This window comes from Oncorhynchus kisutch, linkage group LG8, assembly GCF_002021735.2.
Source record: "Oncorhynchus kisutch isolate 150728-3 linkage group LG8, Okis_V2, whole genome shotgun sequence".
In the NCBI taxonomy this organism is placed as follows: domain Eukaryota; kingdom Metazoa; phylum Chordata; class Actinopteri; order Salmoniformes; family Salmonidae; genus Oncorhynchus; species Oncorhynchus kisutch.
In genome coordinates, this window is record NC_034181.2 from 25,438,716 (window position 1) to 25,466,702 (window position 27,987).

Consider the following 27,987-nt stretch of genomic DNA (forward strand, 5'->3'; position numbering starts at 1 on the left):
AAATTTGTATTTTTTTTAACTAGGCAAGTCAGTTAAGAACAAATTCTTATTTTCAATGACGGCCTAGGAACAGTGGGAGGGCCTGTTCAGGGGCAGAACGACAGATTTGTACCTTGTCAACTCGGGGATTTGAACTTGCAACCTTTCGGTTACTAGTCCAACACTCTAACCACTAGGCTACCCCGCCGCCCCAATGATGTGGGAGGGCCCTGCAGTTAAATACTTTTGGGACATGAGTATGTTACTGAGCGATGTTAGCTCCTTGAATCTCTCAATACATCAGAGATTTCGCAAGAGACACACTTCTTTTTTCCCCCTCCGTACTACATTTATTGTTACTTTCTGGCTCTGTGGTATGATCATGGTGATCAAAACGTTGTACTTTTGTGTACTTTTTAAAGTGGGTGGATGTGAAATTACATCAATGTGTGTATTGTGCCTGTAGCCCCCCAACAATAAACATACAATATTAATAAAGATTTGGTGACAAAAAAAAAAATTGCATTTGAGGATTTCAAGAACTTATTATTAGTAGCCTTTTTCAAGACCTCTGCAATCCACCCTGGCATGCTGTCAATTAACTTCTGGGCCACATCCTGACCGATGGCAGCCCATTCTTGCGTAATCAATGCTTGGAGTTTGTCAGAATTTGTGGGGGGTTTTAAATATATATTTTTTACCTTTATTTAACCAGGCAAGTCAGTTAAGAACAAATTCTTATTTTCAATGACGGCCTAGGAACAGTGGGTTAACTGCCTGTTCAGGGGCAGAACAACAGATTTGTACCTTGTCAGCTCGGGGGTTTGAACTTGCAACCTTCCAGTTACTAGTCCAACGCTCTAACCACTAGGCTACCCTGCCGCCCCAGACTGTTTGTCCACCCACCTCTTGAGGATTGACCACAAGTTCTCAATAGGATTAAGGTCTGGGGAGTTTCCTGGCCATGGACCCAAAATATCTATGTTTTGTTCCCCGGGCCACTTAGTTATCACTTTAGGACGCCTTATGGCAAGGTGCTCCATCATGCTGGAAAAGTCATTGTTCGTCACCAAACTGTTCCTGGATGGTTGGGAGAAGTTGCTCTCGGAGGATGTGTTCTTCTCGGAGGATGTGTACTGTTATTTATTCATGGCTGTGTTCTTAGGCCAAATTGTGAGGGAGCCCACTTCCTTGGCTGAGAAGCAACCCCACACATGAATGGTCTCAGGATACTTTACTGTTGGCATGACACAGGACTGATGGTAGCGCACACCTTGTCTTCTCCGGACAAGCTTTTTTCCAGATGCCCCAATCAATCGGAAAGGGGATTCATCAGAGAAAATGACTTTACCCCAGTCCTCAGCAGTCCAATCCCTGTACCTTTTGTAGAATATTGGTCTATCCCTGATGTTTTTCCTGGAGAGAAGTGGCATATTTGCTGCGCTACTTGACACCAGGCCATCCTCCAAAAGTCTTCCGATTATGATTTTTCAACGCCGATACCGATGTCGATTAATCGGCCGATTAAAAAAAAAAATATGCATTTGTAATAATGACAATTACAACAATACTGAATTAACACTTATTTTAACTTAATATAATACATCAATAAAATAAATTTTGTCTCAAGTAGATAATGAAACATGTTCAATTTGTTTTAAATAATGCAAAAACAAAGTGTTGGAGAAGAAAGTAAAAGTGCAATATGTGCTATGTACGAAAGCTAACGTTTCAGTTCCTTGCTCAGAACATGAGAACATATGAAAGCTGGTGGTTCCTTTTAACCTTTTAACATGAGCTTTCAATATTCCCAGGTAAGAAGTTTTAGGTTGTAGTTATTATAGGAATTATAGGACTATTTCCCTCTATACCATTTGTATTTCATTAACCTTTGACTATTGGATGTTCTTATAGGCACTTTAGTATTGCCAGTGTAACAGTATAGCCTCCGTCCCTCTCCTCGCTCCTCCCTGGGCTCGAACCAGCAACACAACGACAACAGCCACCATGTCGAAGCAGCGTTACCCATGCAGAGCAAGGGAAACAACCACCTCAAGGCTCAGAGCGAGTGAAGTTTGAAACGCTATTAGCGCACGCTAACTAGCCAGCCATTTCACTTCGGTCACACCAGCCTCATCTCGGGAGTTGATAGGTTTGAAGTCATAAACAGCGCAATGCTTGACGCACAATGAAGAGCTGCTGGCAAAACGCATGAAAGTGCTGTTTTAATTCATGTTTACACGCCTGCTTCTGCCTACCACCGCTCAGTCAGATACTTAGATACTTGTATGCTCAGTCAAATTATATGCAAAAAAGAACACGCTAGATAATATCTAGTAATATCATCAACCATGTTTAGTTAACTAGTGATTATGATTGATTGTTTTTTATAAGATCAGTTTAATGCTAGCTAGCAACTTACCTTGGCTTACTGCATTTGCGTAACAGGCAGTCTCCTTGTGGAGTGCACCGAGAGAGAGGCAGGTCGTTATTGCGTTGGACTAGTTAACTGTAAGGTTGCAAGATTGAATCCCCCGAGCCGACAAGGTGAAAATCTGTCGTTCTGCCCCTAAACGAGGCAGTTAACCCACCGTTCCTAGGCCGTCATTGAAAATAAGAATGTGTTCTTAACTGACTTGCCTAGTTAAATAAGCCTAGTTTGCCTAGTTTTTTTATATCTTTTTTTTAATCGGCCCCCAAAAATACAGATTTCCGATTGTTATGAAAACTTGAAAATCGGCCCTAATTAAATCGTCCATTCCGATTAATCGGTCAACCTCTAGTGCAGATGCACTCACACCTGCCTGCTGCCATTCCTGAGCAAGCTCTGTACTGATGGTGCCCCGATCCCGCAGCTGAATCAACTTTAGGAGACGGTCCTGGCGCTTGCTGGACTTTCTTGGGCGCACTGAAGCCTTCTTCACAACAATTGAACTGCTCTCCTTGAAGCTCTTGATGATCCGATAAATGGTTGATTTAGGTGCAATCTTACTGGCAGCAATATCCTCGTCTGTGAAGCCCTTTATGTGCAAAGCAATGATGGCGGCACGTGTTTCATTGCAGGTAACCATGTTTGACAGAGGAAGAACAAGCACCACAAACTCAATCAGCATGACAGAATGATCTCCAGCCTTGTTCTCGTCAACACTCACATCTGTGTTAACGAGAGAATCACTGACATGATGTCAGCTGGTCCTTTTGTGGCAGGGCGTAAATGCAGTGGAAATGTTTTGGGGGGATTTAGTTCATTTCCATGGCAAAGAGGGACTTTGCAATTAGTTGCAATTCATCTGATCACTCTTCATAACATTCTGGAGTATATGCAAATTGCCATCATACAAACTGAGGCAGCAGACTTTGTGAAAATTCATATTTGTGTCATTCGCAAAACCTTTGGCCACGACTGTACGGCCGTTTACATGCACTTAGGTTGGAGTCATTATAACTTGTTTGTCAACCACTCCACAAATGTCTTGTTAACAAACTATGGTTTTGTCAAGTTGGTTAGGACATCTACTTTGTGCATGACACAATTGTTTACAGACCGATTATTTCACTTATAATTCACTTAATCACAATTCCAGTGGGTCAGAAGTTTACATACACTAAGTTGACTGTGCCTTTAAACAGCTTGAAAAATTCCAGAAAATTATGTCATGGCTTTAGAAACTTCTGATTGTTTAATAGACATCATTTGAGTCAATTGGAGGTGTACCTGTGGATGCATTTCAAGGACTACCTTCAAACTTGGTGCCTCTTTGCTTGACATCATGGGAAAATCAAAAGAAGTCAGCCAAGACCTCAGAAAAATAATTGTAGACCTCCACAAGTCTGGTTCATCCTTGGGAGCAATGTCCAAACGCCTGAAGGTACCACGTTTATCTGTACAAACAATAGTACGCAAGTATAAACACCCTGGGACCACGCAGCAGTCATACCGCTCAGGAAGGAGACGCCTTCTGTCTCCTAGAGATGAATGTACTTGGGTGCAAAAAGTGCAAATTAATCCCAGAACAATACCAAAGATGCTGGAGGAAATAGGTACAAAAGTATCTATATCCACAGTAAAACGAGTCCTATAATCGACATAACCTGAAAGGCCGCTCAGAAAGGAAGAAGCCACTGCTCCAAAAAAAAAAAGCCAGACTACGGTTTGCAACTGCACATGGGGACAAAGATCGTACTTCTTGGAGAAATGTCCTCTGGTCTGATGAAACAAAAATAGAACTGTTTGGCCATATTGATCATCGTTATGTTTGGAGGAAAAGGGGAGGCTTGCAAGCCAAAGAATACCATCCCAACCGTGAAGCACATGGGTGGCAGCATCATGTTGTGGGGGTGCTTTGCTGCAGGAGGGACTGGTGCACTTCAAAATAGATGGCATCATGAGGCAGGAAAATTACGTGGATATATTGAAGCAACATCTCAAGACATCAGTCAGGAAGTTAAAGCTTGGTCGCAAATGGGTCTTCCAAATGGACAATGACCCCAAGCATACTTCCAAAGTTGTGGCAAAATGGCTTAAGGACAACAAAGTCAAGGTATTGGAGTGGCCATCACAAAGCCCTGGCCTCAATCCCTTAGAAAATGTGTGAGCAGAACTGAAAAAGCGTGTGTGAGCAAGGCAAACCTACACACCAGCTCTGTCAGGAGGAATGGGCCAAAATTCACCCAACTTATTGTGGGAAGCTTGTGGATGGCTACCCGAAACGTTTGACCCAAGTTAAACAATTTAAAAGGTAATGCTACCAAATACTAATTGAGTGTATGTAAACTTCTGACCCACTGGGAATGTGATGAAATAAATCTCTCTCTACTATTATTCTGACATTTCACATTCTTAAAAGAAAGTGGTGATCCTGCTGGCCATGCTGCTGTTCCAGTTTCAACTGACCTGAGCCCTAGGACCATGCCCCAGGACTACCTGACATGATGACTCCTTGCTGTCCCCAGTCCACCTGGCCATGCTGCTGCTCCAGTTTCAACTTCCACCTGACTGTGCTGCTGCTCCAGTTTCAACTGTTCTGCCTTATTATTATTCGACCATGCTGGTCATTTATGAACATTTGAACATCTTGGCCATGTTCTGTTATAATCTCCACCCGGCACAGCCAGAAGAGGACTGGCCACCCCACATAGCCTGGTTCCTCTCTAGGTTTCTTCCTAGGTATTGGCCTTTCTAGGGAGTTTTTCCTAGCCACCGTGCTTCTACACCTGCATTGCTTGCTGTTTGGGGTTTTAGGCTGGGTTTCTGTACAGCACTTTGAGATATCAGCTGATGTACGAAGGGCTATATAAATAAATTTGATTTGATTTGATCCTAACTAGCCTAAGACAGGGAATTCTTACTCGGATTAAATGTCAGGAATTGTGAAAAACTGAGTTTAAATGTATTTGGCTAAGGTGTATGTATGTAAACCTCCGACTTCAACTGTACTGAGAACATCATAACAATATACACTGAACAAAATAAATAGTTAGTGATGTCATAGATAGGGTTGTTGTGTGTAGGGTTGCAAAGGGAGGGTATATTACTTGAAACTTTCAATGTTTACCAGTAAACTGCCAGAATGATGGTATTCTTCAAGGATTTTATGTAATCTATCACAAGATATCTAATCATAACCGCCATCGATAAAAGACAGTACTGTGCAGCCGTCTTCATCGACCTTGCCAAGGCTTTCGACTCTGTCAATCACCATATTCTTATCGGCAGACTCAGTAGCCTCGGTTTTTCGGATGACTGCCTTGCCTGGTTCACCAATTACTTTGCAGACAGAGTTCAGTGTGTCAAATCGGAGGGCATGCTGTCCGGTCCTCTGGCAGTCTCTATGGGGGTGCCACAGGGTTCAATTCTCGGGCCGACTCTTTTCTCTGTGTATATCAATGATGTTGCTCTTGCTGCAGGCGATTCCCTGATCCACCTCTACGCAGACGACACCATTCTATATACTTTCGGCCCGTCTTTGGACACTGTGCTATCTAACCTCCAAACAAGCTTCAATGCCATACAACACTCCTTCCGTGGCCTCCAACTGCTCTTAAACGCTAGTAAAACCAAATGCATGCTTTTCAACCGGTCGCTGCCTGCACCTGCATGCCCGACTAGCATCACCACCCTGGATGGTTCCGACCTAGAATATGTGGACGTCTATAAGTACCTAGGTGTCTGGCTAGACTGCAAACTCTCCTTCCAGACTCATATCAAACATCTCCAATCGAAAATCAAATCAAGAGTCGGCTTTCTATTCCGCAACAAAGCCTCCTTCACTCAAGCCGCCAAGCTTACCCTAGTAAAACTGACTATCCTACCGATCCTCGACTTCGGCGATGTCATCTACAAAATGGCTTCCAACACTCTACTCAGCAAACTGGATGCAGTCTATCACAGTGCCATCCGTTTCGTCACTAAAGCACCTTATACCACCCACCACTGCGACTTGTATGCTCTAGTCGGCTGGCCCTCGCTACATATTCGTCGCCAGACCCACTGGCTCCAGGTCATCTACAAGTCTATGCTAGGTAAAGCTCCGCCTTATCTCAGCTCACTGGTCACGATGGCAACACCCATCCGTAGCACGCGCTCCAGCAGGTGTATCTCACTGATCATCCCTAAAGCCAACACCTCATTTGGCCGCCTTTCGTTCCAGTACTCTGCTGCCTGTGACTGGAACGAATTGCAAAAATCGCTGAAGTTGGAGACTTATCTCCCTCACCAACTTCAAACATCAGCTATCTGAGCAGCTAACCGATCGCTGCAGCTGTACATAGTCTATTGGTAAATAGCCCACCCTTTTCACCTACCTCATCCCCATACTGTTTTTATTTATTTACTTTTCTGCTCTTCTGCACACCAATATCTCTACCTGTACATGACCATCTGATCATTTATCACTCCAGTGTTAATCTGCAAAATTGTAATTATTTGCCTACCTCCTCATGCCTTTTGCACACATTGTATATAGACCCCCCCTTTGTTTTCTACTGTGTTATTGACTTGTTAATTGTTTACTCCATGTGTAACTCTTTGTTGTATGCTCACACTGCTATGCTTTATCTTGGCCAGGTCGCAGTTGCAAATGAGAACTTGTTCTCAACTAGCCTACCTGGTTAAATAAAGGTGTTCTCAACTAGCCTACCTGGTTAAATAAAGGTGTTCTCAACTAGCCTACCTGGTTAAATAAAGGTGTTCTCAACTAGCCTACCTGGTTAAATAAAGGTGTTCTCAACTAGCCTACCTGGTTAAATAAAGGTGTTCTCAACTAGCCTACCTGGTTAAATAAAGGTGTTCTCAACTAGCCTACCTGGTTAAATAAAGGTGTTCTCAACTAGCCTACCTGGTTAAATAAAGGTGTTCTCAACTAGCCTACCTGGTTAAATAAAGGTGTTCTCAACTAGCCTACCTGGTTAAATAAAGGTGTTCTCAACTAGCCTACCTGGTTAAATAAAGGTGTTCTCAACTAGCCTACCTGGTTAAATAAAGGTGAAATAAATAAAAAAGTATATATAAAAAAATGGCCCTTTTGAGTACTTCAGATTATCACAGGTGTTAGTAATTATCTCTGGCCCTCTGTGTGGCCTTATCACATGTAAAATATATTAAACAATTAAATACGATAATAGAATGACAAAGCTGTAAAACATTATCCTAAATCACTGGCGGTAGGTGCTGATCATTTTTTTATGAGCATGGCCTTATTTCTACTACAGCATATTGAATGACTATCAATCAAATTCCATTCACCCAGCTCAATGTAACATTGATAGGTTTAGGCTACTACGAATGAAAGTTTACAAAATAGGTGCACAGGTCAAGAGAATTTTGAACAATCAAGGTGACAGGCAGTGACACATTCAATACCGCCTTGCACACTCTTGCCTGCATCTAGCTGCTCTAGGGTGTAATCATTAGTTAAACAGCTGCAGATGTAGGTATGTATGGACAAATTCAGATATGTTTATCCCTGTTTTGTCCCTTTTTAAGATTAAAAAAATAATCATATGCATGTCAATCTCTCCTGGCTGAAAGTGGAGGAGAGATTGACTTCATCACTACTTTTATTTATGAGAGGTATTGGCATGTTGAATGAACCAAGCTGTCAGTCTAAACTACTGGCACACAGCTTCGACACTCATGCATACCCCACAAGACATGCCACAAGAGGTCTCTTCACAGTCCCCAAGTCCTGAACAGACTATGGGATGCACACAGTTATACATAGAGCCATGACTACATGGACCTCTATTCCACATCAAGTAACTGATGCAAGCAGTAAAATTAGATTTAAAAATACAGATTAAGAAAGCACCTTATGGAACAGTGGCGACTGTGAAGCAACACAAACATTGGCACAGACACATGCATACACACACACACACACACACACACACACACACACACACACACACGATACATACGCACTATACATACACATGGATTTAGTACTGTAGATATGTGGTAGTGGTGGAGTAGGGGCCTGAGGGCATACAGTGTGTTGTGAAATCTGTGAATGTATTGTAATGTTTTAAAAATGGTATAAACTGCCTTAATTTTACTGGACCCCAGGAAGAGTAGCTGCTGCTTTGGCAGCAGCAGATAATGATGATCAATAATAAATACAAATAGGCTAAATGAATACACCCCTGACCACACACAAACAGTGCTTGTTTGCTCATTGTAAATAGCAGGCAAAAAAAAAATCTAAACTAATTCCAAGCCAAACCTTCATATCAATAAATTATTAAAACCAAAGCTTACCTTGCCATAGCTAGCCATAGCCAGCTAGCTAACATAGCATTCCTTTCTGTTTGAGCAGGGTGTTTGAGTAGGCAAAACTAGCTAGCTGCATTTGCTAGCTAAGTGAAAGTAAAAAGAATATATATATATCTAAAATACAACCAAATATAGCTCTCTTCCCCTTCATTTTGGAAGAAATTAATTTGTTCAAAACTGTTCAACTATCGTCTTTCTCTCTCTTTGAGTCAACTACTCACCACATTGTATGCACTGCAGTGCTAGCTAGCTGTAGCTTATGCTTTCAGTACTAGATTCATTATCTGATCTTGATTAGGTGGACAACATGTCAGTTCATGCTACAAGATCTCTGATAGGTTGGAGGACGTTCTCCGGAAGTTGTCATAATTAGTGTAAATATATGGAAGGGCTGAGAACCATGAGCCTCATAGGTTTTGTATTATAGTCAATGTACCCAGGGGAGGACAAAAGCTACACCATGGGGCTACCCTACAGAGTGCTGCTGAGGCTACTGTAGACCATCGCAAAAGTGTTTTAATAAATTATTTGGTGAAGTGAATATATTTAGTATAATTGTATCTAAAAATAACCTTCACTAATTTACATTTTTATTAAATTCACTGAGGAGGATGGTCCTCCCCTTCTTATTCTGAAGACCCTCCACTGCCCTAAATATAAACCATCAACTTAGTGAATACCATTGGTGTTAAATATGAGGGTTTCAACATGAAATATCTTTTATTTATTTTTGTAAACATTTATTTATTTAACAGTCAATATGAATTTGTTGTCCATGTTTTGGCGTCAAACTGGTGGCAGTTTAGTTGGAAGAGTCAATAGTTGGAAGAGTTGCACAGTTAACTGAAAATAATGAAATTTTTCATTCAAAGCTTTTTTCACTAATTAGGCTATTTTCTCTTGAACCATCTACTAGAAACTTAGACAATATGGACAGATATAAAAAATGAATACTATAAATGAATACGTTTTGTACAAGTTATTCAAGTATAAATTACCAAAGTTAGATTTTCTGTTAATTACCAATATTACTGAAGATTCCGGTAACTTTGGTAAATGACCGATAGCGTTGCAACCCTGTTTGTGTGTCGGTCTGCACCTGAACTGGCTGACTGAACTGGCTGACATTAAGAGTGGAATGTAGCAGAGAGACACTCTGTGTTCATCTCCAGACTGAAGCCTTATCTGTACACCAGCTATATCGTTACTATAGCAACACAGCAGCAGCACACAGGGTAAATACTATTTGACTTGGGGCTGATGTCTGTGCTGTAGGTCAGGTAAGGAAAGACTGTCTCTCGCTGTGTGTGTGAGTATTCTGTCTGTGGTGTGTGTGTGTGTGAGAGAGACCATTGGCTGTTCGCCTTCAGGGGCAACATTGAGTCATAACATGTTTATTCAAATGCAAATTGCAAATGAAAATATCATGTATATTACATAAAGTCACCGATATTGCATAACATGTATAAAGAACAGAATTCACAGCCACACAGTCATTTCTCCAGGATCCTAGTGAAGAAATCACAACTGTGTATTGTCTAACATTATTATTATTATTGGTGCTGTACAGTCTGTTGGCCAATCAGACCTAAGCTAACCTGGGTAATCATAATAAGTAATGTTTTCTGGTGCTGGGTCTGTCTGTATGGATACTGAACAAGAGGAATGTTAATTAGTAGTCAGTCTGCCTGTCATAGGGAAGGGGACGCTGACGGTGCCTCACTCCCACTCTACCTCACTCCTACTCTCGCTCTCTCTACCGCCTCCTCCTCCCTCTTTCTCTGCCCCCCTATCCCCACATCTCTCCCTCTTTCTCTCTACCCTCCTATCCCCACATCTCTCCCGCTCTAACCCCTCTCCCTATCCCTCTACCCCCCCACCCCTCTCTCTGTCTCTAAGCCACCTGACCTGTGACCTTCCCAGCCAGCCATTGCTCCCTCTATCAGACCTTTTCCAGAACAATCCACGAGAGGCCCACAGCTGCAGAGCTGTTGTTCCCAGCTAAACAAAGAGAGATGGATGGATGGCCCTTTTTCAAACAGAACACTCATCTCATCCTCTCGTGCTACAGTACAACAGCTGTTGAAGCTCACTAACACATTCAACGCATAGCCATATATAGCACAGTGTACAAGCACATGGATCTGATTTGATGTAAATAGTGTGATGTTCGATGTCAGAGCAAAGAGCTATTAAGAACAGTCTCTCTCAAGGACACTTTATGTGGTATATGAACTTAATAAGAACGTTGCCAGAACACTTGGGAAATGCTGTGGACAAAAGTAATGGGAACTTCCTGAGGCAAGGCCCTGGCACTATTCCTGAACGAGCTAGTGTAGCAGGGGGAATGGGATGGACTGCTGTGGTTTGGATTGGAATCAAAACAGGTAAAAGGAGCTGAATCAATATTGAAGTACAGACTCAGTCCTTTATGGTAAAGACTCAATAAAATACTCCCTAGTCTACAAGGGCATACAAGAACACAGTATCAAATGGAACAGCTCTGCTGCGTAAAGTATCCTTCTCCAATGTATGTTTGTGTGTGCGTGTCCATATAAAAGTGAACACGAGAGAGAAACACAGATAGAAAGATAAATGAGAGAACGAGGGGAAGGGAGTCAACGCACAGCTCAGGAGACTAGCTACATCATTAGTCAAATTTAAAGTTGGTTCTGCCCTGTGAGTGGTGTGGCATGAGACAAACTGAAGCCCCCCTCAGTCTGCATGGCATTGTAGATCCTCTGTGTAATAAGACACACTATCTCCATTTCACACAACACTCAAGCAGGGAATTCACATGCACGCACATGCACACAAACAGACACACCTCAGATACATGTTCCAATGTTCAGAGTAAGTGTTTGTCTGTAGAACTTGTGAGAACCTTTTCAGCTAAAATGTTTCTTAGCAAGCTTCACACAACTGTACAGCTTCACACAACTGTACAGCTTCACACAGCTCTATAGCTTCACACACTGAGACACATACTGAACTGACTGAGATGTGTTTGGATACGGCCGGCAGGTCTCATGCACTGGAGGTTTGCTGTGTAAATGTGAGTGAGATTATGTTAGACACACTCTCACGGTCTCCATAGCTCCAGGAGTTTATTTGCCCATCCCCTCCACTCTATTCCCTGTCTCCTCCTGTAGGCTGAAACTTCAACTCTCTGAGAGCAAACAGAGAGCTGAGTGAGGATCTAACACCAGGGCTGTATCTCAAATGGCACCTTAGTCCCTATATACTACAGTTGAAGTCGGAAGTTTACATACACCTTAGCCAAATGCATTTAAACTCAGTTTTTCACAATTTTATTTAATCCTAGTAAAGATTCCCTGTCTTAGGTCAGTTAGGATCACCACTTTCTTTTAAGAATGTGAAATGTCAGAATAATAGTAGAAATAATTATTTATTTCAGCTTTCATTTCTTTCATCACATTCCCAGTGGGTCAGAAGTTTACATACACTCAATTAGTATTTGGTAGCATTGCCTCTACATTGTTTAACTTGGGTCAAACGTTTAGGGTAGCCTTCCACAAGCTTCCCACAATAAGTTGGCTCATTCCTCCTGACAGAGCTGGTGTAACGGAGTCAGGTTTGTAGGCCTCCTTGCTCGCACACGCTTTTTCAGTTCTGCCTACAAATGTTCTATGGGATTGAGGTCAGGGCTTTGTGATAGCCACTCCAATACCTTGACTTTGTTGTCCTTAAGCCATTTTGCCACAACTTTGGAAGTATGCTTGGAGGCATAGTCCATTTGGAAGACCCATTTGTGACCAAGCTTCAACTTCCTGTCTGATGTCTTGAGATGTTGCTTCAATATATCCACATCATTTTCCTGCCTCATGATGCCATCTATTTTGTGAAGTGCACCAGTCCCTACTGCAGCAAAGCAACCCTACAACATGATGCTGCCACCCCCGTGCTTCACGGTTGGGATGGTGTTCTTTGGGCTTGCAAGCCTCCCCCTTTTTCCTCCAAACATAACGATGGTCGTTATGGCCAAACAGTTTTATTTTTGTTTCATCAGACCAGAGGACATTTCTCCAAGAAGTATGATCTTTGTCCCCATGTGCAGTTGCAAACCGTAGTCTGGCTTTTTTATGGCTGTTGTGGAGCAGTGGCTTCTTCCGTGCTGAGTGACCTTTCAGGTTATGTAGATATAGGACTCGTTTTACTGTGGATATAGATACTTTTGTACATGTTTCCTCCAGCATCTTCACAAGGTCCTTTGCTGTTGTTCTGGGATTTATTTGCACTTTTCACACCAAAGTTCATTCAGCTCTAGGAGACAGAACGCTGTGGCTGCGTGGTCCCAGGGTGTTTATACTTGCATACTATTGTTTGTACAGATGAACGTGGTACCTTCAGGAGTTTGGAAATTGCTCCCAAGGATGAACCAGACATGTGGAGGTCTACAATTATTTTTCTGAGGTCTTGGCTGATTTCTTTTGATTTTCCCATGATGTCAATCAAAAGAGGCAGTGAGTTTGAAAGGTAGGCCTTGAAATACATCCACAGGTACACCTCCAATTGACTCAAATGATGTCAATTAGCGTATCAGAAGCTTCTAAAGCCATGATATAATTTTCCGGGAATATTCCAAGCTGTTTAAAGGCACAGTCAACTTAGTTGACTTAGAAACTTCTGACCCACTTGAATTGTGATACAGATTATTTCACTTATAATTCACTGTATGTAAACAATTGTTGTAAAACTTACTTGTGTCATGCACAAAGTAGATGTCCTAACCAAGTTGCCAATACTCTAGTATGTTAACAAGAAATTTGTGGAGTGGTTGAAAAACAAGTTAATGACTCCAACCTAAGTGTATGTAAACTTCCGACTTCAACTGTAGTGCACTACTTTTGACAAGGACCATTAGCGCTCTTGTCAAAAGTAGTGCACTATGAAGGGAATACAGTGCCTTGCAAAAGTATTCATCCTCCTTTGTGTTTTTCCTATTTTCTTGCATTACAACCTGTAATTTAAATAGATTTGTTTTATGTCATGTAATGGCCATACACAAAATAGTCCAAATTGGTGAACTAAAATGAAGAGAAAAAAATAGCTTGTTTAAAAAAAATCTAAAAAATTGAAAAGTGGTGCATGCATATGTATTCACCCCTTTGCTATGAAGCCCCTAAATAATAATCTGGCGCAACCAATTACCTTCAGAAGTCACATAATTAGTTAAATTAAGTCCACCTGTGTGCAATCTAAGTGTCACATGATCTGTTCAGATGAGACTAAAATTGAGCTTTTTGGTCATCAAGGAAAACGCTATGTCTGGCGCAAACCCAACACCCCATCACCCCGAGACAACCATCCTGATGCTACCACCACCATGCTGTGGGGATGTTTTTCCCATCGGCAGGGACTGGGAAACTGGTCAGAATTGAAGGAATGAAGATGACGCTAAATACAGGGAAATTCTTGAGGGAAACATGTTTCATTCTTCCAGAGATTTGAGACTGGGACGGAGGTTAACCTTCCAGCAGGGCAATAACCATAAGCATACTGCTAAAGCAACACTCGAGTGGTTTAAGGGGAAACATTTAAATGTCTTGAAATGGCCTAGTCAAAGCCCAGACCTCAATCCAATTGAGAATCTTTGGTATGACTTAAAGATTGCTGTACACCAGCGGAACCCATCCAACTTGAAGGAGCTGGAGCAGTTTTGCCTTGAAGAATGGGCAAACATACCAGTGGCTAGATGTGCCAAGCTTATAGAGACATACCCCAAGAGACTTGCAGCTGTAATTGCTGCAAAAGGTGGCTCTACAAAGTATTGACTTAGCAGGGGTGAATAGTTATGCATGCTTAAGTTCTGGATTTGGTCTTATTTCTTGTTTGTTTCATAATAAAAAATATTTTGCATCTTCAAAGTGGTAGGCATGTTGTGTAAATCAAAATGATACAAACCTCCAAAATATCTATTTTAATTCCAGGTTGAAAGACAACAAAATAGGACAAATGCCAAAGGGGGTGAATACTTTCGCAAGCCACTGTTTGGTGCCATTTGGGGTGCTCTTGTGTAATATCCCTTCCTCCCCCTACCTACATTAGCCCAGGTGCTAGGCTCAGGCTGCTCCTGCTGCAGCCAAATTGGCATTGTCTGGCCTAACAGTTTCGCAAGGCAACGTTGTAGCGTTGTTCAATGCAGAAACAGACTGTGAGAACAGAGACTAGCCAGAGAATGCATTCAACCCTTAACCCTTTGACGTGTATGATCACATATTTGTGATTATTGTTGAGTACTCCCTGCAGCATACCATTGCAAATATGTGATTGGAACAGTAGCAACAGAACGTATAATGCAACAAACACGTCTAAACAGCATTGTTGTCTGAAAAGGATCTCAAATGTGTTGTACTGATGGGAAATAAAAAGGTAATCACAACTTTATTCCTCAATGTCACCTTTTATTGTAAAAGATAAATGCGAAATTCATTTTAGCATCACACGGAACACATCCAAACTCATTCCATAAACCAGTCGCGGTGACAGATAAACAAAACACAAGTTAGCGACCTAACAGCTAGACTTGTTTACAATGCACCACATCTCTGGTGAGCACAAGGGAGAAATGTAATATTGTTTAGAAAAGAGATGCTGTTAGTTTAGCTGAGACGCAGCTAAATTCTTTATGATGGAAGCCATGTTTGTTTATGTTTGACAAGCGAAAACTCAATCCCAGAACGCCATTCACTATAAAACGCAAACAAACAAAGTCACATTCGGCTGTGCCCATTGCCCGAAAAATATTAATTTAGATTGGCACCTGACGTCTGACAAGTTGTTTACAGTTTTTGACAGATCACACAGATGATTACCCCTAGTACACGCCTACTGCCTAGCCTAACAGTAGCGCGAAAGCTAAACAGGGTTGCCAGATTTGGTTGAAACCATTTTAGGGGGTTTGTGGGAGGGTGGGTAGAAATGGGGGAAGGTATAATGCAGGAAATATTACTATGATGAAGGATTTATCAATAAATTGGGGCAAACAAAGGAGAACAAAAAATAAAACCCCTGGAAAGGGGTTCTGAGCTGGCAACCATGAGTAATGATAGTTTCAATCTAAGTCAGTCAGTGAACCATCCCTATAACTCGTTTTGTTATTACATATTTGCTCTGACAGACATTTACATGACAACATGATTGCAATCTATGCAATAATCAGAATGCATGATGTCACTAGTACTTGAAAACGCAAATACATTATGCTCCATACACACATAACGGTGTGCAACAGTAGAAACAACACCACAATATACAGAAACTATCTTTATAATGTAATAAGGCACTTATTTTGATAGTAACACACACACACACACACATCCAAAGTTGTATCAGTAAGGAAAACAGCAATGAAGGCAAAGCGGGCGCCAGCTGGAAAATGTGCCAGGGGTAAAAGGTTTGTGCAAGTTATTTTCTGAGTGGAGATGCAAATGTCTGCATACTTGATCTGCGGAAACACTGGGGAAGTGCTTGGGGTCTCCTCGAAGAGAGACGTTTGTCTGGCTCAGTAAAGTCTTAAACAAATTGTCCTTAACAGTGAAATGGGCTAATTCTACGTGAATTAATGAGATGGAACGCCTCAATTAAAACTGTTGTTAGAAAATCCTTTGGAATTGACAAGTTGAAACATAGCCTATAGATAATTAGCAGGTAGCGTGCCTTGGTTTGAGCGCCTTGCGGGTTAACTGTCATGTTGCGTAACAATCACATTATGGAACAGTGAGTGCACCTACATCACACGAATCCTTTTTTTTTTTTTTTTTTACTCACGCTGGAGCGACCGTTAGCGATATTTGGAACTCGCACGTGAAAAGGTTAACATTGCTTAATCAAATCAAACCTGGTAATACTTAACATTAAAAAGGTACCATATAGGCCTACGACGTTCATAAAGGCTAGTTACTTAAAAGTAATTCAGTTCATTTATAGAATCCCTTCATGGAGCTACTGTATATACAGAGGTCAAAAAACTAAAACCACATGATTGTGTAATTGAACAGACGCATTATTGACTAAGAATCATGTCGGTCTCTTTTCTCAGTAGTACACACACCTACGCGCGCACACACACAGTTTGGGGTTTACCTTGAAACATGATATAATCGAGGTAATAATAATAATCCTGAGAAAAAAGAAGAAACCCGCACACTGCTCTTGATAGTATCACTGCTCTTGAAGAAGCCTCACGGTCTTATTCAGAGCTTTTAATAATAATAATAATTTCATGTTACTGTGGTACATATTCCTCCTAATACAACTAGTAATACTGACAGGAAGAACAGAGAGATCCACTCACACGTCATCCACTGGGTTTACTGCTGAAAGCTGAGCTGCTCTCAATGATGTGCTCTTGGCTCATTGGTTTAAAATTGTCCAAATGTTTGCATAGTAATGGTAGAACATAATATTGAACAGCAGAGCCCAGGAGGCAATCTGTAATCTCCAATCATGAAGTCAATAAGTTTCTACTGCTTGTCACATGTGATCAATGATGAAAATTATCACACCAACAGGGAATGTCACTGATGGGTACATAACAAAACTCTACTACAACTAGTACTGTGTTGTTATGTGTTAATAATTTAGACTGCGTTACCCAGCAGGCTATGCGGGCGGGGCAGGTGGTTGAAGAATGCCTTGCATGGCAAAACTATTTGTTTTCTAGCTGAAGTATATGTTCATTAAAAGTAGTTCAACCTAAGCCCCGGGTTTGTCATTATACAAGGAACAAACATAACAAGTACTACATAAGACCAACCTGCCACATGCCATTTGTTGACCTGCTATACAACACTTTTTTGGTTACTACATGATTCCATGTGTTATTTCATAGTTTTGATGCCTTCACTATTATTCTACAATGTAGAAAATAGTAAAAAAAATAAGAAAAACCCTGGAATTAGTAATTTTGTCCTAACCTTTGGTACTGATACTGTATATACACACACACACTTCCATTTCTCTGCCTCAAGGGCCCCCTATGAGCTCGGGCCCCGGGGCTTCAGCCCTGCAAGCCCCTACATTAATGAGGCCCTGGATCTGCACTATGCAACTGTTGCAAGGGCACATTTTTCACTGGCTGTCCACTGGTCACAAAAACAATGCTTGATAGGCAGCTTAAACTTCTTCAATTCAACCATTATTGGGTTAAAACACACATACATAAAATACAGTACATTTGTGAACCGCCAACCACAATGCATAAGGCGCAACAAGCTAAATGAGAAAGCAACCGTGTGAATCACATCAGTGCGCTATGTAGATATCAATAATGCATGATATCCGTATCACCGTAGACTACACCACTACTGTCATCCTTACCTCCAAGCTTTTATTCAAGTTGGATAATCTTTGGACGCCGGCCACAGTCACAACATTGGAAGACATAGCTTGGCCTGTAGCCTATAAAAGCCTATTCCTGCACTTTTCCCGCGATCCATCAAACATATTTGGTGTGTCATCATAGTGGTCTCTGACTTGTGGTCAGACTTGCTCAGGAGAAACTTGCACCTTTTTTCAATGCGGAATGTCATTGAGAAAACAGAAAGCTGTCAACAATTTTTTTTGCAAACATACAGTGGTGGAAAAGGTATCCAATTGTCATACTTGAGTATAAGTTTAGATACGTTAATAAAAAGTTACTCAAGTAAAAGTCACCCAGTAAAATACTACTTGATTAAAAGTCTAAAAGTATTTGGTTTTAAATATACTTAAGTATAAAAAGTAAATGTAATTGCTAAAATATAAGTATGAATCATTTCAAATTCTTTATATTTAGCAAAGCAGATGGCACCATGTTCTTGTTTTTAAAATGTACGGATAGAGACATTATTTACAAAAGATGAATTTGTGTTTCGCGAATCAGCCAGAGCATAGGCAGTAGGGATGACCAGGAGTTCTCTTGATAAGTGCGTGAATTTCACAATCTTCTTGTTCTGCTAAGCATTCAAAAAGGTAAGTACTTTGGGTTATCAGGGAAAATGTATGGAGTAAAAAGTACTATATTTTCTTTAGGAATGTAGTGAAGTAAAAGTAAAAGTTGTCAAAATATAAATAGTAAAGTAAAGTACAGATACCCCCCAAAACTACTTAAGTAGTACTTTAAAGTATTTTTACACCACTGCACACATACATTCTGAAAAGTAATCCTGGAAGTAATAACCAAAAGTATGTGTAATTTGATTACAATATTTTAGCTGCTAAGGTAACAGGGTTAGGGAGTAACAGATTACATGTAATCCAAGATTATTACATGTAAAAACCAGTAACTGCAACCTGTTACTTCCCAATTCTGTTGACAGGACAACGAACACGACAGATCTGCTACTAGGCTAGACCCAGAGACCATACTTTTAATTTAAATAGACCCTCCTTTTAATTTAAATAGACCCTCCTTTTCATTTAAATAGACCCTCCTTTTCATTTAAATAGACCCTCCTTTTCATTTCATTTAAAACAAACTTGAACCAACCCATTATCTCCACTAGATATCTCCCATGAAGGGATACTACAGAGCAGCTCAGCAGAGAGAGAGAAAGACAGAGAGCGGCTAGCTCTGTTACTCCTCAGTCCCCACAGACACTTTTGGATTACTGCAGCAGATAGAAGACATAAGGGCAAATCAATAGTGTGGCAGCAACTCAGAGAGCTGAAGACTGCCAGGCTTCATTGACATTAAGCCTTCACAACCCAGACTGAGGGATGTTAAACAAGCCCAGAAGATTTCTGGCACGGACAAAGTGAGTGGGCAACATGAAGAGGCAGTTTAGCTCCAAGGATCTACGTATTAAGATACTCTTTCTTGGCTAGGACCCACTTGAGATTGAAAGAGATTCAAATATTGCTGGAACTGCCATGATAAAATAAAGAATAGATACAATGACCTCCAGTTTGTTTATATTGGCTTTATAAGATATCACTTTAGGTATCTTCCAGATATGTTGTCTAAACCCCCAAAACAAATCGTATACCTCCGTTAACTAAATCAGAAGATTTAAGGACTAAGTAAGGATACCAGTCCCCAGCAGATGTGCCTGCTTGACTGTCTAAACTCTCTTTGTTCCTCACTGGAGGTTCCTGCTTCAGTCTCCTAGCAGTGGTAATGTCAGACCAAGCCTTTTGAAATGGTCACAGAAGTGTTCCATAACAAAACAGATGCTTTGAAACAGAGTTTTAATGATACAGAGAAACCTAGCTGAGCTGAGGGAGATATGACTAGATAGATTGATCCCTGCACAGGAGGAAAGCGATGCTCTCGTTTCTTTGTAAGGAGATGGAGTTCAATCCATTATACCAGCTTATCACAGACCATGATGCTTTGCCAAACACAAAGCAGCACCACCGCAGCTCTGTCTTGACTTCATCCTTCTGAGCAACTACAGTACATCACTATCACCACTCAGAGACCACTTGGGATTAGTATTTTCACGAAAATCTACCAAGTTTTAATACCTACTGCAAAAATCTGAAGTGGCCAATTAAAGCGTTATAACCAAGATATGGTCACTATGCCAGGGTTCTCCAAAAATAAGAGTGTCGCTGCGCCACATTGAAGGCGCCCCTATTTAAAGATTTCACAGCAAGTGAAACTGATATTTAGTAATGATGAAGTAACTTTGATCGCCAATGACATTGTTGTGAATTGCTTCACAGGCCGTTCATAAATTCTGAGAGTTATCATGTTCCTCAATTAATTCAGCGCATTTCAGCAGTAGCCCTAGGCTATGTCGACACATCGCACTCAGTACGTACCCGTGTAAACAATAGAGTTGTCGAATCACACAAAAATGACCAAAGTTGCTAATCTTACTCGATAAACTCCTACGAATGACAGAATATATCCAACTTGGCAAAATATAGTCTATGATTATACAGATCGCAAATCAACTCATGAATAACAGAGAGATGATCTACTCTCATACCGTTTGTTGATCACACATTCTTCACCAAAGATCTTATATGGGCAGCAATACGAGATAGCGCAGATAAGCGGGGGAAATGTTATAGCGGTATTTTGACATGCATATAGGCGAGACGTGCTTTGATAATGCAAACTATGGATTACAGTATAAAGTCAAGCATTTTCATGCGAGACAGGAGTCAGGATTTTGGGTTTCAGTAGGATTGGGACGATAGGAAAATAGCATAGGCTCTATATAAAGATATATAAGGCTACATTGTTAGTCAATAAATAAATAATACCGTTGATTAAGGATACATTATTGCATGCTAAATATTTCTGCTTAGTGATAGATGAGCAAACGGATAAATGAGCTACCACTTCCACTTGTCAAGCCGAAGATCAATTAACCACATATACATACATAGATTCAGTTAAACAAAATCACAATGATGTATTATCAGACAAGTCACAGGCTTTTGGTCGGGAGTAGGACAGGCTGAAGAGTAAAATCCACTTGTATAACATGTTAGCAAAAATGTTCTGATCAGCTAATATTTGAGCAAACTAGAATAAAGATGATCATTAGCTCTCACCTTAATTTAGCTAACATTTCCCCAGCCTAATAGTTACCAAACATCCAAACGGAGATTCAGTGAAAAAAATATCTGACATTGATTGATTTATCGGGTCCCCCACCGTTGTCTCAAAGCAACGCGATGGCGCTGTCCCAATCAAAACGGTGTGTGTGCTTTTCATTTATGGCGAAGTAAATACGGTAGGTTAATAAAGGCTTCCATGCGACAACCTGTTTGGATAATGTGCAATTAGATTTTTTGCCAATCTGATGCTGCACATGTGTATTTTGTGGAATTGCATTAGTGTGATATCCGACGACAATTTTGTAATTTCCCGTGTCTTGTCATTAATTTTTTTCGGGAAATGTGAAGTTATCCTGGGACAGTCCCAGGATCCCGGTTACCAGTGTTAATCCCTAGAGATCACACAAGACACCACAACACAGCACATCCAGTCAAAACAGCTTGAAAGAGAGCAAGAGAAAGGAGAAATCACAAACCTGAACGGCAAAAATCTACTGCATCCATCTCTACACTACATACACCGCCTCAGGTTCCCAAACAACTACATAAGTGGAGCATTGAACAACGAGCAGGTAAAGTTACGGACAGTTCTGTAAGTGTTCCACATTCTGCTACAGACAGTAAGAGCCTGCCTGTGGATCCTCTGGTACGCTCCTACATACACCACACCTCTGCGAGAGGAACAGAGCTGCAGGCTAACTGTTTAGAACAGTCCACTGCACCTGGAAACAACGGAGTCCTACCACGCAGAGCTAAAGTCTACACACAGTTGAACAGAGAGCAGGAGGTACAGTATAAAACATAAGCAGCACAGAAAAAGGAAGAGCACTCTTGAACTGTGGTTCACCTCCAGTATCAGTATGTGGATATCTATACATGCATTTTCAACTATTCAATTGCCTCTGCTACATATAATGAAATGAGTTAATGGAGTAGAATAGAGTACACGGATGTCCTTTTTAAGCAGATAGTCTAAAGTATATATTTGGCAGACACACATAACTCATTATGATGCCATCATATGACCTTTTACCATTGGCATACAGGGCCAGTGAGAAAGGGAGGATGAGTGAGAGAAAGAGTGTTAGTGAGAGAACACTTTAAAAGTCTCTCTGTTTAATGGCTACAGATATTATCTTTCAGAAGTGTAGTGAAGAAAGAGAAGGATAGAAATAGAGAGAGAAAGACAAAGATAAATAAATTAAGATAGAGAGATGGAACAAGATGAGGAGAGAGGGAGAGAGACAGAGAGCACTGTAGAGGAATGTGTGTGTGTGTGTGTTTGTTATTCAGGGAATGTCTCTGTCTCTCCAGCAGCACTGTGCAGCAGAGCAGAGGGGAGGTTGAGGAGTGGAGCCGAGAGGAGTGGGTCACTCTCTGTGCCCACAGAATCACATGGCCCCAACAGTAGAGAGGGAGAAGGGTGGGAAACACAGAGAGGGATAGAGAGAAGGACAGAGACAGTGTAGCAGCAACAAGAGGGAATAGGGAGAGTGAGAATGCAAATTAGGGATAGAAAGTGAAAAGAGAGAAACAGAAACCGCTGTCGAAAGAATGAGAGAGGGGATAGAAAGAGGGAGAATGGTTTATTAAAGTAAGGAAAGAGAGAATGAGAGAGAGGTAGAGGGCAAGCTAGATCGCTTCCTTTAAGACCATTGCTTATACAGCTCCAGTCCTCTCATATAACCTGGTGTGTGTTTGCCCAGTGGTTTCTATGACCGTGCTCTAGTCTTATGATGTTCTGGTAGGCAGGGAGAGGAATGTCCAACCAGCCTAACTGACGTCTGCATGTGGACTGGGAGACAATAGAGGGTTTGATGAGCTAGAATCAACATAGACATTTACTTGACAGAAAGGTCAATATAATATGAAGCAGCTTGGGAAAGCCCTGCAATCAAACCAAAATAAATGCTTAGTGTATAGGGTCTGACAGAGACAACTATAGCTATAGACAGTGATATGGCGAGTGATACGGATATGGCATAGAGGCTAAAACATATGCATGAGCACCAGCGTTCTCCTTGTCTCATTCAGCAGCCACGCTGTTATAGGAGAGCTCTAAAATTGCTGGCAAACTAACAATGTCCACAAATTAGCCTACACTCTAAACCATAATAGTCCATCCACTGTCAACAAAAACATGACACTCAGAGAGAATGAAGCTTAATGAAGCCTAATCCAGCCCAGTCAACCCCAACACGGAGTGCAAGGTCCTCTCCCTTGACTAGCAATGTCTTACCAAAAATCAAAATGTGGCCCTGATGTTATTATATTCCTTCTGTGCAGCACCTTGTGACTTTACTAGAGGTGTTGAAAGAGGTGACACGGTCATAATGATGCATGCGGCTGCCACATGGGACGATCAGGCGTGGTGGCCGATGGGACAGGGTCACCCTCCCATCACTGATCTTGGGTCAGGAGCTGAAGGACAGAAAGAAGCAAGAAAGACACAGAGACAGACAGAGAGAAAGAAAGAGAAAGGGGGAAAGCACAGAGAGGGCTTTCTTTGTAACTACCACCATGTACACACACACACACACACTCCCTCTACCTCCTAGCCTCACCCTTTCCTCATGCACTCTCACAATATGTCTTTCTTTCACTCGCTCTCCTATTCTCCCTCTCTTCATCAGTCTTCCTTTCAGTGTCTCTATCCAGGCCTCATTGTGGGCCTCTCCTAGTCTTTCCCTTGCCAGGACAGAGAAGAAGGAGAGTGGGAGCTCAGCAGGACCAAAACAACAACAACAACAATAACATGACCTACAGCTACAGTCAATTGGAATCCCAAGAGTCAAATAACAACGAACCAATTCCTGGGCAGAGAATCAAACACCAGCCAATCTCTATCTGATGATTTGACAGCCTATGCCTATGTAGCTCTGTCTTAGGGAGTTTGCACCATCTCAGAGGCTGCCAAAGAAACTGTGGGGCCGGGAAAGGGAGATAAGTCATTGAGATGAAACAGATGAAAAGGGGCATTTCTCCATCTAGATTCAGCTGCTGTTATACAACCAAGAGGATGCAGAGTTTTTAAACAGTCCCTCACATTGCTCTCCTCAGTGATAAACACATTTCCTTAGTGTTGCCAATGAGAGTGAATGCCACATGTTGAATCAGAGCTATGGAGAACTTGCTGTGAAAGAATCCCAAAACATTTACAGTAATACATGTTTAAGGGGAAGTAAGTCATTTCAGAAACATGTAGATTCCTTACTTATAAACCACAGCTGGTAATCCCAATAAAACTACATAATGTTTTGAAGTTGACTTTCCTAGTAATGTGTTCTCTCTTTCCTCAACAAACCAGAGCACATTTAAACAATGTTTTGACTGAAACACTTCCCCTGAGTATACATACTTCCTGTGATGTTGTGGTGTTCTGAGAACAGCTTTTTAAAGGGTAGTTCAGAGGTATACAACAGTTTATTAAGCCCATTATGGCCATCTGATCTAATTTGGATCTTATTGGACCACATCAAACCCAAGACTTTCAAATTCATTTAATTTCCAAGTACATAATATGCATTTCCTAGAGAAACACCAATTAGATGTAACATGTACGTTAAAGGACTACTTTAGAGTTGCTCTATTTCTCAGATCCACTGATGCATAGAACATGTAAACACAGGATTATGGGTAGAGGTTTCAACCCTCCACAGCAGCACTTCAACTGAGCTCAGAGGAAAGAACTGCCTATTGCCTATACTGTATGTACTGTACATGTATATTTACTGTGAACCGCAAGGCCAATTGCAGCCATTGCACATTCCTTTAGCTTTCATTACGGTCATGTCAAACAGATGCTGAGAAACAAAGATTTAATGAAGCAGAGAAACATAGCTGAGCCAAGGGAGATATGACTAGGGATATTTCCATGTAAAAGGGCCCATGATAACCAACATGGGAAGTTCAGAGGAGCAGATCAAATGAAAGCTAACGTGCCTTGCAAAAGTATTCATTCCCATTGCCGTTTTTTCCTATTTTTCTGCATTACAACCTGCAATTTAAATCGATTTTTATTTGGATTTCATGTAATGGACATACACAAAATAGTCCAGATTGGTGAAGTGAAAAAAATAACTTGTTTCAAAAAATAAAATCAAAACAAACAAACTGAAAAGTTGTGCGTGAAGTCACATAATTAGTTAAATAAAGTCCAACTGTGTGCAATCTAAGTGTCACATGATCTCAGTATATCTGTTCTGAAAGGCTCCAGAGTCTGCAACACCACTAAGCAAGAGGCACCATGAAGACCAAGGAGCTCTCCAAACAGGATAAGTTGTGGAGAAGTACAGATGAGGGTTGGATTATAAAAAAATATCAGAAACTTTAAACATCCCACGGAGCACCATTAAATCTTTTTAAATGTTTTAATTGAAAGAATATGGCACCACAACAAACCTGCCAAGAGAGGGCCGCCCACCAAAACTCACAGTCCAGGCAAGGAGGGCATTAATCAGAGAGGCAACAAAGAGACCAAAGATAATCCTGAAGAAGGAGCTGCAATGCTCCACAGTGGAGACTGGGGTATCTGCCCATAGGACCACTTTAAGCAGTACACTCCACATAGCTGGGATTTACGGAAGTGTGGCCAGAAAAAAAGCCATTGCATTTGGTGTTCACCTAAAGGCATGAGGGAGACTCCCCAAACATATGGAAGAAGGTACTCTGGTCAGATGAGACTAAAATGTAGTTTTTTGGTCATCAAGGAAAACGCTATGTCTGGTGCAAACCCAACACCGCATCACTCCGAGAACACCATCCCCACAGTGAAGCAAAGTGGTGGTAGCATCATGCTGTGGGGATGTTTTTCATTGGCAAGGACTGGGAAACTGGTCAGAATTGAAGGAATGAAGATGACGCTAAATACAGGGAAATTCTTGAGGGAAACATGTTTCATTCTTCCAGAGATTTGAGACTGGGACGGAGGTTAACCTTCCAGCAGGGCAATAACCATAAGCATACTGCTAAAGCAACACTCGAGTGGTTTAAGGGGAAACATTTAAATGTCTTGAAATGGCCTAGTCAAAGCCCAGACCTCAATCCAATTGAGAATCTGTGGTATGACTTAAAGATTGCTCTACACCAGCAGAACCCATCCAACTTCAAGGAGCTGGAGCAGTTTTGCCTTGAAGAATGGGCAAACATACCAGTGGCTAGATGTGCCAAGCTTATAGAGACAAACCCCAAGAGACTTGCAGCTGTAATTGCTGCAAAAGGTGGCTCTACAAAGTATTGACTTTGTGGTGGTGAATAGTTATGCATGCTCAAGTTGTTTTTTTGTGTTATTTCTTGTTTGTTTCACAATACAACATATTTTGTATCTTCAAAGTGGAGGCATGTTGTGTAAATAAAATAATACAACCCCCCCAAAAATCTTTTTAATTCCAGGTTGTAAGGCAACAAAATAGGAAAAATGCCAAGGCGGGTGAATACTTTCACAAGCAACTGTAGGAGTCTACATTTTTTGGAAATTAAGGCATATATGTATTTTTCTGGAATACGCAAAGGCTTTGATTTCTGGTCAAACAGATGGAAAATGGGTCTTAGAAAACATCTACCAGAGAAAGTCTTAAAAGGTATTAGAAATGCATCAAAACACAATAATATAGAAGTAAATCCCCCTGCCAACTAATATCAACACATATTTAGTTTAGTATAATTTGTTCTGGCTTCTGTAAGTCTAAGAAAAATTGCCTTGTAATTCCTTTACCAAAAACCCACATATCTTTAAGGTATTTTCTAAATTTGAGGAAGGAGGATAATAAGTCCACAGAAGTAACAAACAAAGGTAGACCATCAATTAGTTGGTGTTTTTACTGATATCAATTTTGTTTGAGTGATTTAACTCAACATTCTGTTCCCAAATCAGTTATGTTAAGCTGATAACTGTTTTCTTTCTGTCATCTGGTGGTCAAAGCAAAAGTTTGTAAAGTCTGGACAAGCCCTCCCACCCGCTCTCTCAAATTAATGTCACCTCTTCTGTCTCTTACTGACACCTACCCATCAGCCCCCACTCTTTCCATTTACTGTAACTGTCAACCTCACCCACTAAGCACCGACCGACACCGGACGTTACTGGACGTTGAAAAGTAGTTGAAATTTGTTCAGTCCGCTCTGGCCTTGATTTCAACATCCACAGATGTCTGGACCAGCCTTAATTTGGGTCAAACATAGTTGTCCATGATTGGTTGAGATTTGTTTCGGTCCGGACCAAATCTGAACCAATGATAGAGGTCTTTGTTTCACAAGTTTGGAAAGCACAGTATATATATTACATTACAGTAAATAAAATGTAGATTATAGCTCAGTACAGTCATGTACTGTACAGTGCAGTAAAATAGCGTTCAGTACAGTATACAGTTGAGCACACTAGAGTTGAGTATACTATAATGTACTGTACTGCAGTCTACTGAGCTGTACTTAGATGTCTATGTTTCACAAGTTTGGACATCTATGATTGTTTAAGATTTGGTCCAGTCCAACCAAATTTGGTTTGTTTGGTGGCGGAGCTCATTTAAATAATAGCCTGTGCGTAGCATAATACCCAAATATGCAAAGGAAGATATTGGTGTGTACCTATCATCATGAAGAGACTGGCATTCGTATCCATATTTATGTATTTCTGTGTCGTACAGACCCATCATGAAATTTCACAATTCTGTTACCGGGTGCAAATCCACTTACTGTAGTTCAATAACCAAAAGAGATTG

General features: G+C 41.1%; 1 protein-coding gene across 3 annotated transcripts in view; it reads right to left on the bottom strand.

Annotated features, from left to right (window-relative positions):
- Nucleotides 1–27,987, bottom strand: part of LOC109896018 (phosphatidylinositol 4-phosphate 5-kinase type-1 beta-like) — a 90,713-nt gene that overhangs the window by 51,924 nt on the left and 10,802 nt on the right. Inside the window, exon 2 of one of the 3 annotated variants that reach the window (XM_031829922.1) lies at nt 23,514–23,695. The exons of the other annotated variants lie outside the window; for them this stretch is intronic. The gene's annotated coding sequence lies outside the window, so the exon portion shown is untranslated. The remainder of the gene's footprint in view (nt 1–23,513; nt 23,696–27,987) is intronic. 3 annotated transcript variants of the gene reach the window in all.